General features: G+C 47.3%; 1 protein-coding gene across 7 annotated transcripts in view; it reads right to left on the bottom strand.

Annotated features, from left to right (window-relative positions):
- ASPH (aspartate beta-hydroxylase) overlaps positions 1 to 13,377 on the bottom strand; it is a 674,605-nt gene that overhangs the window by 22,795 nt on the left and 638,433 nt on the right. The window lies entirely within an intron of this gene.

Here is a 13,377-nt window from a genome sequence, read left to right as displayed (position 1 = left end):
AATGGGTCAACAAGGAAACACTAGAGCTACCTCCAGGTAGAGACGTGGGGGGGGGTTGTTGGCTGTTTTTGACAGCCTGGTCTTTTCTACAGCTTCTATACTGCTGGAGCAGAGAGCTGCTAAAGAGTTGTATGAGACTGGTGATGGCAAAAACTGAAGCCTTGTGCAAACCTGTGAACCATATGAAACTTCCTATAATCATGCCGAGAGGGCTGCAATCCACTGGAACCCACAGTAGCATGATTTGCCTTGAAACACTCAAAGACAAAGTTCGCCATCTCTCCAAACCAGTTGGAGCCATCAAAGGGGAAGTCCATGTGTATGGTCTGCACATCCAAGGAGAAGCCCAAAGTTTGGAGCCAGGCATGATGCCTGAGTATCACTGAGCATCCCATTGCTCTGGCCACAATCTGTTAATTCCAAGACAGGTTGAATAATCTGCTGAAATGCTGCCTTGCCATCTCAGCCCAGCTCATAAAAGTGCCCTTGTAGGTGTTTCGGCAAGTTGTTGGTAACTAGGTTTGCCATTTCACAAACGACTAGGCTGTAATGTCTCAAAAGGTAGGTGGCTTTGAGCTATATGACTGCAAGACTTCCTGAAGAGAATACTGTCTTGCCTAAAGCCTCCATTTATTTGGACTCCCTATCTGCAGGGGCTGCACGAAAGGTTCCAGGGGAGATCTTCATTGAACAAGAGGCTTGAACCACCAAACTCTCTATCGAAGAGTGGTCTGAGAGAAAGGCATGGTCTTCTGGGGCAAAGAAGTAGGGCATGGCTATGCCGATGGTGACAGGGGATGTAGTAGGCCTCTCCCATGCTGCTAAAATGGTATCTAAAAAATCATCAATGAAAGGTAGAAGGGGTTCAGTTTTTGAGTGAAAGAGTGAAGAACCTCAGGATGTATTACTTTTGATTCAACGAAAGGAAGAGGGAGTTTCAAAACTGCATGATAGTAAGCCACATCTAGTGGCAGAGGCCCTGTAAAATGAAACATTTCCAATTAAGGGGATGTGTCTGTGCCACTGGCATCACCCAAGTCATGGCAGGCACCTATGAGGCATTGTGGAGAATCATCTTTGTTGTCTGCTCTCTAGATGTCCAGAATGTCTAGAGTCATGGTTTCTTTGTGGGGATGGGTGCCATCTTCTTGACCTTACAGTTGTTCCCAACTAAAACATTGAGCCTCTCTCCTAGACTAGTGAAGATCTTTGTCACCCAATGGCAACAACGCTAAAAGATGGAGGAGTTCTTCGATGTATGTGGGCTAGTGCCAGGTCAGTCATTGGTGGTGGCGGAGCTGAAGGTGTGGACGGCAAAGAGACTTGAGGCATGAAGGGGGCGAACAGCGCAGAGGGAAATCCCACCAGTAGAATGCCAAACGGCACACGTAAAGATCTCATGAGGGACAAAGGCACTCCAGGGCTATCATAGCTCTTCTAAATACCTCAAACATGGCATTTAGGAAAACTGCTGGAGCTGAACTTTGGGTAGGATGGTCACTTAGATGGGGGTGGAAGTGGAGGAGACAATGGCGCTAGCTTGGGGTTGGCAGGTGCCGCCTGGTCAGTGAATGACAAAATCACCACCAATTCGGGTTCTGAAGAAAAACTCCATTGGGAAGAGGAGTTGCCCTAATGGCTAGGGCGGTCAACCTTGGATCTGGAGAAACCAGGTTCCAGTCACAGCAATGATGCTGAGCGATACAAAAGGGGATGATGGACGGAGCGTTTGAACAAATCAAACACTCACCCCCAGTCAACTGATCTGGGTTTAATCCATCACCATTCTTTAGTTCACTCAGCCACCCCAGTTCAGACATGGCTATATGCAAATCAGTCTGACCCTGTGCCTTATGAGAACAGTCCAGCCCGAACTGCCAAGCCATGTCTTCCCTGGACCGGAAACAAGCATCCTGGGACCGGTTTCGGATTCATAATCCTCATCAGCCAGGCTATCTTGAATCCAGTGGCTAAGTGAACAAGGGACTCACGTCTGAGTATACCCTGCCACACTTGGGGCGAACAAAGCGATACAAAAGGGGATGATGGACGGAGCGTTTGAACAAATCAAACACTCACCCCCAGTCAACTGATCTGGGTTTAATCCATCACCATTCTTTAGTTCACTCAGCCACCCCAGTTCAGACATGGCTATATGCAAATCAGTCTGACCCTGTGCCTTATGAGAACAGTCCAGCCCGAACTGCCAAGCCATGTCTTCCCTGGACCGGAAACAAGCATCCTGGGACCGGTTTCGGATTCATAATCCTCATCAGCCAGGCTATCTTGAATCCAGTGGCTAAGTGAACAAGGGACTCACGTCTGAGTATACCCTGCTGAACAGCCTGTGATTCAGGGCAAATCACGTAATCTCCCTGTGCCTGCCAAAAATTAATGTGTCCTCTTGTAATGCAACTGGTGCTATGTAAAGCGCTCTTAAACCCAATGCCGGGTCAAATCGCGCTATATAAAACTCAGTGGAAAAAAAAAGTGTCCCGGGTCTTACTTTTTCTATATTTGTCGTTGTATCTCCTTCTCTTGTGTTTACATATCTTCTCCCTCATTGAAGCTAGAGACGAGGGTGATCTCGAATGGGGACAACAGTACTGTTTGCCATGATGATCATCCCTGGGGTGACATCATGATGATGTTGCTTCTAGTGTCAACACGCAGCCAACACAATCTACTGCAGTGGAAGGGCAATGGAAAGGTTTTCAGGTCCAGTCTGGCACCTGGGATATTGAAAAGGTGAGGCATCTGCAGATAGAAGTACCCTTCAAAAATATACGTATGCACACTACTACCAGATATAGGGCCTTAACCGTAGGATATTTCTTTTTGTATTTATTTATGCATTAAATATTTGTATTGTAAAAGTAACTTCTGCAAAAAACTAGTAGAAAGCGTGCAGCAATGGGAATTGGGACAGTGGAAATGAAATGAATGAAATGAAATGAAAAGACGATTTGTAGAGCGCGATGGCTACCCTGAGGCGTCCCAGCGCTGCGGAGGTCGGGGCAAGGCAGAACTGCGGGGGGTTACACAGGTTTGTTAAAAAGCCAGGTTTTCAGGAGTTTTCGAAATGTCAGTAGTTTGGCCTCTGATCTGAGTGTGAGGGGAAGTGTATTCCAGAGCTTGGCGAGGTTGTAAGAAAGTGAGCGGCCTCCACATCTGGCTCTCTTAACTCGGGTCACTGTGGTGAGGTAAGAGGCTGCAGATCTCAAGTGTCTGTTGCGGTGGTAGGTGTTTATAAGGGGAAGGTTGATGGTGGGGCCTGTGCCCCAGTAAGACCGGTGGGTGATGCACATGGCCTTGAATTCAATCCTTGCTTTTACTGAAAGCCAATGGAGCTCTTTCAGTCCAGTTTTTACTGAGGCTCGACGAGGAATTTGGAGAAGGGTTCTGGCCGCGCAGTTCTGGATGATTTGGAGTTTATTTAGGGTGGACTGCGGAGCCCCAAGGTATAGGGCGTTCCCACAGTCCAAACGGGATAAGATAAGGCCTTGTACCATGATCCGTCTTGATTGAAAAGGGAAGAGAGGGAGGATCTTGTGCAGTAGTCTCAGGAGTCCAAAGCAGATAGCCAATAGTTTGGCAGCCTAGTAATTAAAATTGAGGGACTTGTCCAGCCATATGCCGAGGCTTTTGATTAGTTCTTTGGGCGGAGGGGGGTAGCCCAGGCAGGGGGGCCAGATAGGATCAATGGTGTTGTTCATGGTGTTTCCAAGGAGCATAAGCTCTGTTTTTTCCCCATATAGTTTTAAACAGGAGGATGTCATCCAAGAGGAGAAAAGTAAGGTATGAGAAGAATGGAAGGGGGCAGCGAAGGAATGGAGAAACGTGTGGTTGACTATTAATACATACTAATACTATAGAACTTCAGAAAGTCCATTTGCGATAATACATTTTACCTCCTCAACTATTTTCCCCATTCCCATCTCAATGTGAGATCTGCCCTGTACCATAGACAGTTTTTACCTACTAGCAAACAAAAACACCATCCACTACACACAATGTATAACTTTACTCTTCACTTTTCTGCCTAATCCTTAAGACACACCTTGCTTTCTCTGCAAGTTGGTTAGTGAATTATGTGATAGAGTTAGCATTTTCCATGTTACAATGTACCCTAGTAGCTGTGCTTTAGCCAGCACCTGTTTAATCTTCCATTTCGTCATATGAATCCAGGCAGTGAAGCACCTTCTAGCCCACTGAAAACCTGTGCCCAGAGATTACGAGACTCTAAAACCTGGGACCTTCCAGGTTTGACAGGCTCTTCAGTGGTAGCTAGTATTAAAGAATCTGGCATTTTTCTAGGTACCCATCCTTCCAATGCTTTAACTTAGATGCCAGCAGCAACCGATGGGGTGCAAATCTAGAAAAGGAATCAGTCCAAGGTCATTAATCTTCAGAGGAGATTCGGAAGATTTTCAATTTGAACTAGCTAGCTGCCATATATTAAGCCTTGTATCATTTTTGTCCCCTGCTCAGAGGTTGTGCAGTCCAAGTGAGAACTGGCAAACAGGTGGCCCAAGCCAATGTAAATTGTCAAGTTGGCACTTGCATTGTGGTGTTGGCTTGTCTGGTACAAGAAATCTGCCAATGGGCAGAGCCCAATCTACTCTACCTGACAGCAATTTATCTGTCACAGATTGAAAATGCACCTACAAATGATCTAAGTTGAATCTTTCTGTCCTCAGTATCCTTGAACCTATGTACATTCTGTTTCAGAAGATTGCACTTTGGTTGTAATCCCTGGTTGAACCTGTTAGTTTCAATTACAATGTGTTTCTTCTGTATTTTTGTTCTCTGGTTCCATCTCCAAAGGCTACGGGCAGGAGAACTGAGGGAAGGTGAAGGGGTGACTGGTCCATCCATCTAATGGCCAAAAGCTCATCAGTAATCATGTCCCCTCAATTTCGCCAAGCTCCATAGCTTTCTCAACTGCCTATTATACTAGATATATTGGGAGTTCAGCTAAAAGGGTCTCTGCAAGGCAGACTTCAAAAGGGCCTATTTGATATACATTTCTAACACAGCCACTTGCCATTTCTCTATACTTCATGTCACATTATCCATTGCAGTTTGATGGAGGTTTTCTGCATATTTTCTTTCTAATCTTTTGAGTGCTATTTTGTGCATAGTCTAGGTTTTTACTTTGTCAAATAAAACAAGACTGCACAACATTATATTGCACAGCACACTATTTTGTGGGTGGTGTTTTGATTGTTGTTGCCTCATGGTTACTTGTGAAGGTTTGAGTGTTTCCTCACATTGTAAGGGTAGGAACGAGGAAGACGGACGGGGAAGTAATGGGCCAGTTATCTACCAGTAATCTTCATTACTTGCAGTCTTGGTCTTCTTGTCAGAGTCCTCTCACAGGGCCTATACAAACATGGCTATATTTTTTAGTAGTTCATAGGGTTAGTTCTGTACTTAAATTCCTGTTGAGTGGGCCTAGACTAAGTTAGGTACCTTGGTTAATTGAATGTGCTAGTGTAGGCAGAACTGTTTATGGAACAGGGCAGACATCACATTGTCAGGACTGTGATGATTTAGATCAGGGCTCGGTGTAATAAAGACAACTGGTAAATAATCTGCACATTACCAACCCTGGAGAAAGGATGCAATAGCCTACAAAAATATACATTTTGAGATTGATAGGGCTTTGAACATAGAAAGATAGATACTTACCCCTTACTCTCTAAATGATCAGTCTTACTTGTTCTGTTTATAATTTGTAGAATGCACTTTGAACATTTTGCACACCCACATTGGCAATAGTTAAGCAGGAGTTAGTTAAAATATTTAAACACAAGATACCGTTCTAGGAGGCTTTCTCAGCACAGAACAAAGAAGGAATATTGGTCTAAGTAACTGAATTACCGGTTAAGGGGGGACTTCCTACGCAAGCAGAAACGACAATCCTTCTCAAAGTTAAGTCACAAGCAAACCCTAAATTAACCTGTGCCCAACCCCCTGGTAGCTTGGCAGAGACCAGTCAGTCTTATTATGTATTATTATTTATTTATTTATTTATAAGTTTTGTATAGCGCTAGCTGGACTCGAGGGTATCAGAGCGCTTCACAGCAAGTACAATTATGCGCCTTACCAGTGGAGGCAGAATCCACAGCTTATAAACTTAAGAGCATTATATACAAAATTACCATACAGTTCTTGTGGTCAGACAGGAGGGTCGCGGCTGAGGGGTTTGATACAGAGGAGTTAGTTTGCTGATAGCAAGAGGGGTGTCTATCAAGTAGGACGAGGTGTATTTGGAGATCCCGGCAGTAATAGTTCTGAGACTACTGTTTTTCGACCACATCGAGGTTGTGGTGCGGTGTCGAACTCTTTCCAGAGTATCTTATGTTGTCCTCGTTAAGTTCAAGAGCGCTCTAGGAAGAGGGCTTTGAGTAGGGTCTTGAATTTCGGGAAAGAGGTGGTCGTCCTAATGTGGGGGGGATGGAGTTCCAGATCTTAGGTGCATTTCCCGCAAAGGATTTAGTTGTGGTTTTGTGTTTCCGAGATTTCAATGGAATGAGAAGGAGCCTGTTGGAACTTCTGAGATTCCTGGACTGGCCGGCCCTTTTGAGTTTGGCGGCCAGGTATTTTGGTTTGCCTGTGTGAAGGGCTTTGTGCGTAAGGCATGCTGTTCGGAAGCTGGCTAGTTGTTCAATTGGGAGCCATTTCAGCTCCTTGAGTGTAGGAGAGATGTGATTGAATTTCTTGGTTCCTGTGATCATTCTTGCTGCGGCATTGAGGGTGGTTTTTCAGGGGACCTAGGTGAGATTTGGCTGTTCCGGTCAGGGCTGCGATTCCATAGTCAATTCTGGAGAGCGCCAGTGCCTGGGTGGACTGTTGAAAGTCTTTCGGGGGAAGGAAGGGTTTAATTTTGTATAGAAGTTTCAGATTAAGAAACACGCTTTTGGCAGATCTAGAGATGTGTTTTTTTATATCTAGTTTGGGGTCTAGGGTGATATCTAGAGACTTCACCGAGTCCGTTGGCGTGAGGGTGCCATTGAGGGCGTCAACAGCTTTTAGTCATTCTTCGATTTGGGGGTTTTCGTCTCTATTGGAGATGAGTAGAACTTCAGTTTTCTCTTGATTAACTTTAAGGTGGTTCAATGAGCGTGCCATTTAGTCTGTGCATGTCGTCAATGGAGGTGGTTTCCAGATAGAGCTTAGTGTCATCCGCATAGAGGTGGAAGGGAATGTTGGAATTCCTGAGTAATGTGGTGAGGGGTTCCCATGTAGATGTTGAAGAGTTGGGGAGAAAGTACTGACCCTTGTGGAACTCCTCTGATGACGGGCAGTGGGTCGGATTCAAAGTTTAAAAATTTTATTCCTTGCGTGCGGTTGTGTAGAAAGGAGGAGAACCAGTTTAGGACCGTCATTTCAATACCTGCTCTTTCTTGAAGGACATTGAGGATCAGGGTGTGATCAACTGTATTGAAAGCGGCCGATAAGTCTAGGAGAATGAGAAGGCAGCATTGGTCTGAGTCAAGTGATTTGTGTAGATCGTCTATGACGTTTAGGATTGCGGTTTCAGTGCTGCATCCCTTTCTGAATCCCGATTAGTGTGGGTCTAGTAGCTTGATATTTTCCAAGTGTTGGGTTAGCTGTGGAAGAACACATCTTTGCAGAATTTTGGATAAGAGAGGTAGATTCGATATGGGTCTAAAGTTGTTCATATCCTCAGTGTCTAGCCCTGTTTTTTTTAGTAGCGGCGTGACTTGGCCAACCTTGAGGCAGTCTGGGATAGTTCCCGAGCTCAGAGTGCTGTTGATGATCTTGCACCAAATTGGGGCTAAGATAAGCTTCAGGTCTTTGGCCAGGCTCGTGGGAAGCTGGTCTAGGGAGTGGGATGACGGTTTGGTGTTGGTGAACAGATTGACTATCTCTGCTTCCTGAATGGGGGTGAAGACGGACCAGTGAGTGGGTGGGTTCACTGGGGTGCTGACCTTAATTGCTGGCGTCTTGGTCTCCCTATGAGAGGAGGGATTTGTGCTGAGAGAGAGATAGATCGATCTTGGCGATTTTTTTCGTTGAAAAAGCTGGCAAAGTTGTCACATTGTTCTTTGGAAGCCACTAAATCGGATGACATCAGTTTGGATGTTTGGCTTCTGATGATGTTAAAGAGTTCTTTGGGTCGTTTTTTTGTATTGTCTAAAGCGGAGCAGAAGAAAGATGTATTTTTGTTCTTGATGTGCTTATTGTAGTTTCTGCGTGCTGCCTTGAGTTGATCACGGTGGAGGGAGGAGGGATTGCTCCTCCAGATTCTTTCTAGGGTTCTAAGATGTCTTCTTTCATCATTGATGTCAGAGGTGAACCAAGACCTGGAGGGGGTGCTTCTGGTTTTTTTTTTATTTCAGGGGTGCCAGGCGGTCCAAGGTGGACGTCATGTTGGAATGGTAGAGAGAGGTGAGTTCTGTGGTTGAGAGGTGCTCCGTCGTGCTCGGGAGGAGCATGCTTAGTCCTTCTTCAAGGTTGGCCCGCGGGACTTGAGCTGTGTTCCTGACCCATTTGGGAGGAGTTTGTTTAGGGGGTTGAGTAAGGGTCCGTTGGTTGATATGGAAAAGAATAATGTGATGATCTGACCAGTCTACTGGAATAATATAGTCAATAGTGATAGCGTTTCTGTCCGAAATGATTGCGTCAAGGATCGCTCCTCTGTTGTGCGTTTCTTCTGAGCAGTGTTGTATCAGATCGTTTTCTAGCAGGAGGCTGTTAGGAGATTGGATGAGCGGGTTATTTGTTTCATTCCATCACATGTTGAGATCGCCCAGAATTATGCTGTTGGCGTTGTTGAGCGTGCAGTGGGTGATTAAGTCAGAGAGCTGCGCTCCTAATTCGTTGGAATTGCCTGGAGGGTGGTACAAGAGATGGCAGAGTATCGATCTGTTCGTGCATGATTTGATGTTGATTGAAAGACATTCGAAGGAGCTATAAAGGCACGGTGAGCTTTCCGTGATAGAGAAGTTACTTTTATGAATGATAGCCAAGCCTCCGCCTCTCTGCGTATGTCTATCTTTGTGGGTTATTGTAAATCCAGGTGGCACCAGCATGTCCATGATGGGGTCGGACAAGGTGTTGAGCCAGGTTTCCGTGATGAAAGCTACATCTAGGTCATGGGAGAGGATAGCTTCTGCTAATTCTGTTGCATGTTTGGAAGCAGATCTGCTGTTGATGAGCATGCATTTGATGAGGGGTTCTTCTTCGGACCTCGACTTGCTGGGTTGGGCTCTGGTTAGGGAGGTTAGGTGTGCTGGGGGTCTAGGGATTCTAGGGGGGGGTGTTCCCTACCCACTCCTGTAATTACCTGAATCGAGGACTTGGGTTAGGAGTTCAACGGGGGGTCCTGTGCTAAGGCAAGTGGAGTCCCTTTCTCTGAGGGATGTGCGGAGTTGTGGTCAGGGTTAGCGAGGTGGTCATAAGATGAGGCGAGTGTGGTCGCTTCCTGCAGGGAGAGGGTGGGTTTTGTTCGTCTTGGTCTGTCTGCTCGCATCTCGGTCCCTGGTTTAGTGTCAGGCAGACGGGATCTGGGGGAGGGCGGGGGTCAAATTGGAGAGAGGCGATTTGCTCATTCTGGGCAGAGAGGGGGTAGGAGGGGCAGCGGGATTTTGGAGGGCATACGGATTTTAGCTAGGGAGGATAGGGTTTTGTTCAGGCCTCGGACCAGGTTGTGGAGATGCAGCCGGTAAGGGTCTGGTGTTTCTGTAGGGAGATAGTTAGTTTGCGGCTGTGAGCTGTCATGGTGGTTTTGGAGACCTGGAGGTGTGAGTTGAGGATGTTGACCCAGTGGTCGGGTCTGTCGGTGTGAAAGATGAAGTCGATTTTCAGTTGCCCTCTAGAGGAGCAGTAGTATGTATCTACGATTAGCGTTTCGGGGTGTTACCTGATTACTCTGTGTTTAAAGAGTTTTTTCGCTTTAATAGAGAGTCTGTGCGGGAAAGTTATAGCGAATGCATTCTGACCGTGGGGTTTTAGGTAGTTAGGGGTAGGGCGAGGGTAGGCGTCCGTTTGCATGGCCGGTGGCATCTTGGCTAGGCTGAAAGAGGAGGTGATCCTCTAGTGTGTAGGGGGGTGAGTGCCGTGCCATAGGGGGGGAGAGCTGCTTGATTGGGTGCAAGGGGGGTAGTTAAAGAGGAAGTCTCTCTAGAGGATGTTGTTCCTAGTGTGATGTAACCCCAGGCTCACCCCTTTGGGGTGCACCGCGTGTTGAGGGTCCCCACTAACCTGGTGTTGCTGGGTCAAGGTGATCCTGCTCTCTGTGGGTATTCCAGGTCTTGCGCAGTACTTCCCGACCAGGAGCTCAGTCAGGCAGCTCCTTCCTTGTGGCCAACTTGTGGGGATTCATTCTAGAATGAGGCCTGCTAGTTAGGTCAAACAGAGGCACAAACCTCCTGCCAGGGGGCTGTACTATCCTGAGGGAGAATGCAGGCAGTAAGACTGTGTACACCTCCGAGTGGATAGGAAACCTGGCACCAGCACATCTATGGTTGCAATGTTTGCGTCTTATTGGGCAGCCATTTTGGGGTCAGGCGTCCCCTATGCAGTAGTGTGAGCTGGGGCTCTGCGTCCTATGGGGGTTTCATGCTTTTGACGCCCCTCCTTCCTTTTGGCCAGCTTGGGGGGGTTCACTCTAAAATAAGGCCTTGTGGTTTGAACAAACGGAGGCCGTATCTCCTGCCTGAGGGCTGTATTGTCTTGTTGGAGAATGCGGTCAGTAAGACTCTGTTAATCTCCGAGTGGATGAGAAAGCTGGCATAGGCGTGTCCTTGGTTTCTGAGTTTGTTTCTTTATTGATGGCCATTTTGGGGTCAGGCGGCCCCTTCTCAATATTGCAAGCTGGGGCTTTACATCAGTTGAGGGTTTCCTGTTATTGACATCCCTCTAGCCCGACGCGGGGGTCATCTCTCTGTCAGCAGTACTCCGGTGCTTTTAGACAGTCTCTGACAAGGAGAGCAAAGAGTTTGCCGGGATTATTTCGGGAGGGCGGCAATTTTGGTGACATGCGTCACCAGTGCGGTGGTGCGCAACGGTGATTCGCCACTACCGTCTCCTCCTCAGGCGACTCTGGGTCGCCTCGCCGATTCTGCCCCCATCAGGGGTCGGTCCATCCCCCGCAGCGCTCCGTCGCTCCTCCACCTGTCTCCGCGAGAGGTCTCCGCACCCGAAGCAGTCCGCGCCTCTCCTGGAACCACGCTCACCCCCGGGCCAGGTGAGTGCAGTTCTGGTTTACCTACTTTAGCCGGGGCTGCGGGGAGGGAGGGAGGGTTGTTCTGGTCGATCCGCTCCCCTTGCCTTTGGGAGCAGCTCCGGTGGACTCACGGCCAGCTCTCATGGGCGAGCTGACCCGACCCCAGTGCTGTTTACTTTGGTGTTCTGGCGATTTCAGGGTCTTCGCAATATCGCCGGTGGGGACCACAGCTAGCTCTGCCGGTCTTAGGAGGGGGCTCGGTGGGATCGTTCCGGTCGGGATTTACACTCTTGTGATCCCTCCACCAGGAGCTTATCCCAGGAGCTCTCTTTTTCAGCCATCTGGCCACTTAACTTAGAGGCACTGTGTAAAATATTTGTGCGCCCTGCACTTCTTTTAACAGTACCAGCCAGAGTTCAGAATAAAATTGCTTTTCTTTTGCACTCTAGTGCCAGGTACTTTTTAACTTTTTCACCACACTCCCTACTCACCTTAAAACATACCCCACACACTGTACACCACACATAGCCAACTCTATAGTGCTACCGCGTAGCCGTAGGTCGCAGCACGCCGCATCCCGATAGAGGGGTGCGAAGACCCCGATGATGAAGCATGACACCAAGGGGCCTTTTGGTGTGTGAGGGGTATTTTATCAAACACTAAGTGCTTCAATACCTATTGACCACTCTTTCCTTCCTCCCCCCCTTTTGAATGTTGGATTTCTTTTGTTTACCTAAGTACCAAAGTGGAGCACAAATCCAACGATTAGCTCTACCTCCCTTCTATGTTTTGGTTATAAAATATTTGTGCAACACTTCAAACAGTAACAACATACCACAAAAGGATTTCACATCAGTGTACAAAAAAGAGTAATTTTTAATAAATAAAACAAGACTAAAATGAGCATTGCGAAGTGCAGCCGAAGTAACACAACGGTTCCGAGGTGCTACGGAGCTGTGTTACGAGGTCTGGCATCATCGTTGAGGGCTTGCGAAGCGAAGTCTGACATCGAGGATGAGTCCTGCAGTTAAGTCAATGTTTCGGTTCTGAAGAGCTGTGAGGCTGCGATGTGAAAACCTGCCTCGTCATCGAGGCTGCTGTTGATGAGAGATTTGAAATGTATTTGCCTGCGTCAAAAAAGTTTAGCACAGGCGGCAGTTTCGATGCAGGCTGCAAGGTCTCTGGCGGAGTCCTTACATCAGGAGAATCCTCGCAGAAGAGGTAATGTGTTGGGTTCTGCTCGGGGTTGTGCCACAGAGGAGATGTGTCGGTTCTACTGGATCCACAGATGGGCTGGCAGAAACCCTTCCGACCCACTTCCAAGGGTCCAGGACTGGGGTGGCACCACTTGGCAGGGTAAGACTCACAGATCGCAGAGTCCAGGAGCTGAGTTCAAAGTTGTTGGAGCCTTTTGTCCCTGAGGCTCTAATCATTAGGCCATCCAACTAGCTCTTAGAGTCACTTTGGAGTCCTCGGTTAAAAAGATGCAGGTCCAGTCCTTCTCACCCAGGCAATAGGGCAGCAGGCTGCAGGTCAGCACAGCAATTCAGTAGTCCAGCAGGGTAGCAGGGTAGCAGTTCAGCAGAGTGGCACTCCTTTCAGCAGCACAGCAGTCCTTCTTGACAAGCTATACACAGGTCCAAAAGTGTACTGAAGAGATGGTGTCTGAGGTCCAATATTTATACCTGGTGTCCTACCTCTGGAAGGTGAGAGAAGTTAGTAGTTAATGAGTGTTATCAAGTACGGCCATTACATGGAGAATTGGGGTCTCTCTCTTTTCTGTTGGTTATTCCACATTGTTCTGTTTAGCAGCAATTCCTGTTTGCAAAGCGCTGGGCTTCCGGTCATGTTGCATGCAATGTGTGCGGTCTCATCTAGAGGATGGTGGACTAGAAGCATGGTGGAGGAAAATATCCTCAAAACACCGCAAGTAGAAAGATGGGAGCACAATGATACCCACAGAATGGAATGAGGAATTCAATATTTTACCTACTCATACTCCGATATACATGGCTCTCTTTTCAATTAAATGATAACAGAAAGGTGTGGGAATGTGGTCAAAAGGAGCTTATACGCAATATGGACCATAATCATGTACTAGAGAATGGGCAGATGCTAGATCTCTGAGACTTTGTTATTCTGCCAAATTTACTTGAATCTAGAGGGATCATCCCAAA

The sequence above is a fragment of the Lissotriton helveticus genome, chromosome 4_1, assembly GCF_964261635.1.
Source record: "Lissotriton helveticus chromosome 4_1, aLisHel1.1, whole genome shotgun sequence".
NCBI classification, from domain to species: Eukaryota; Metazoa; Chordata; class Amphibia; order Caudata; family Salamandridae; genus Lissotriton; species Lissotriton helveticus.
Note: the sequence above shows the minus strand (reverse complement) of the source record. Positions and strands in the feature narration are given on the sequence as shown.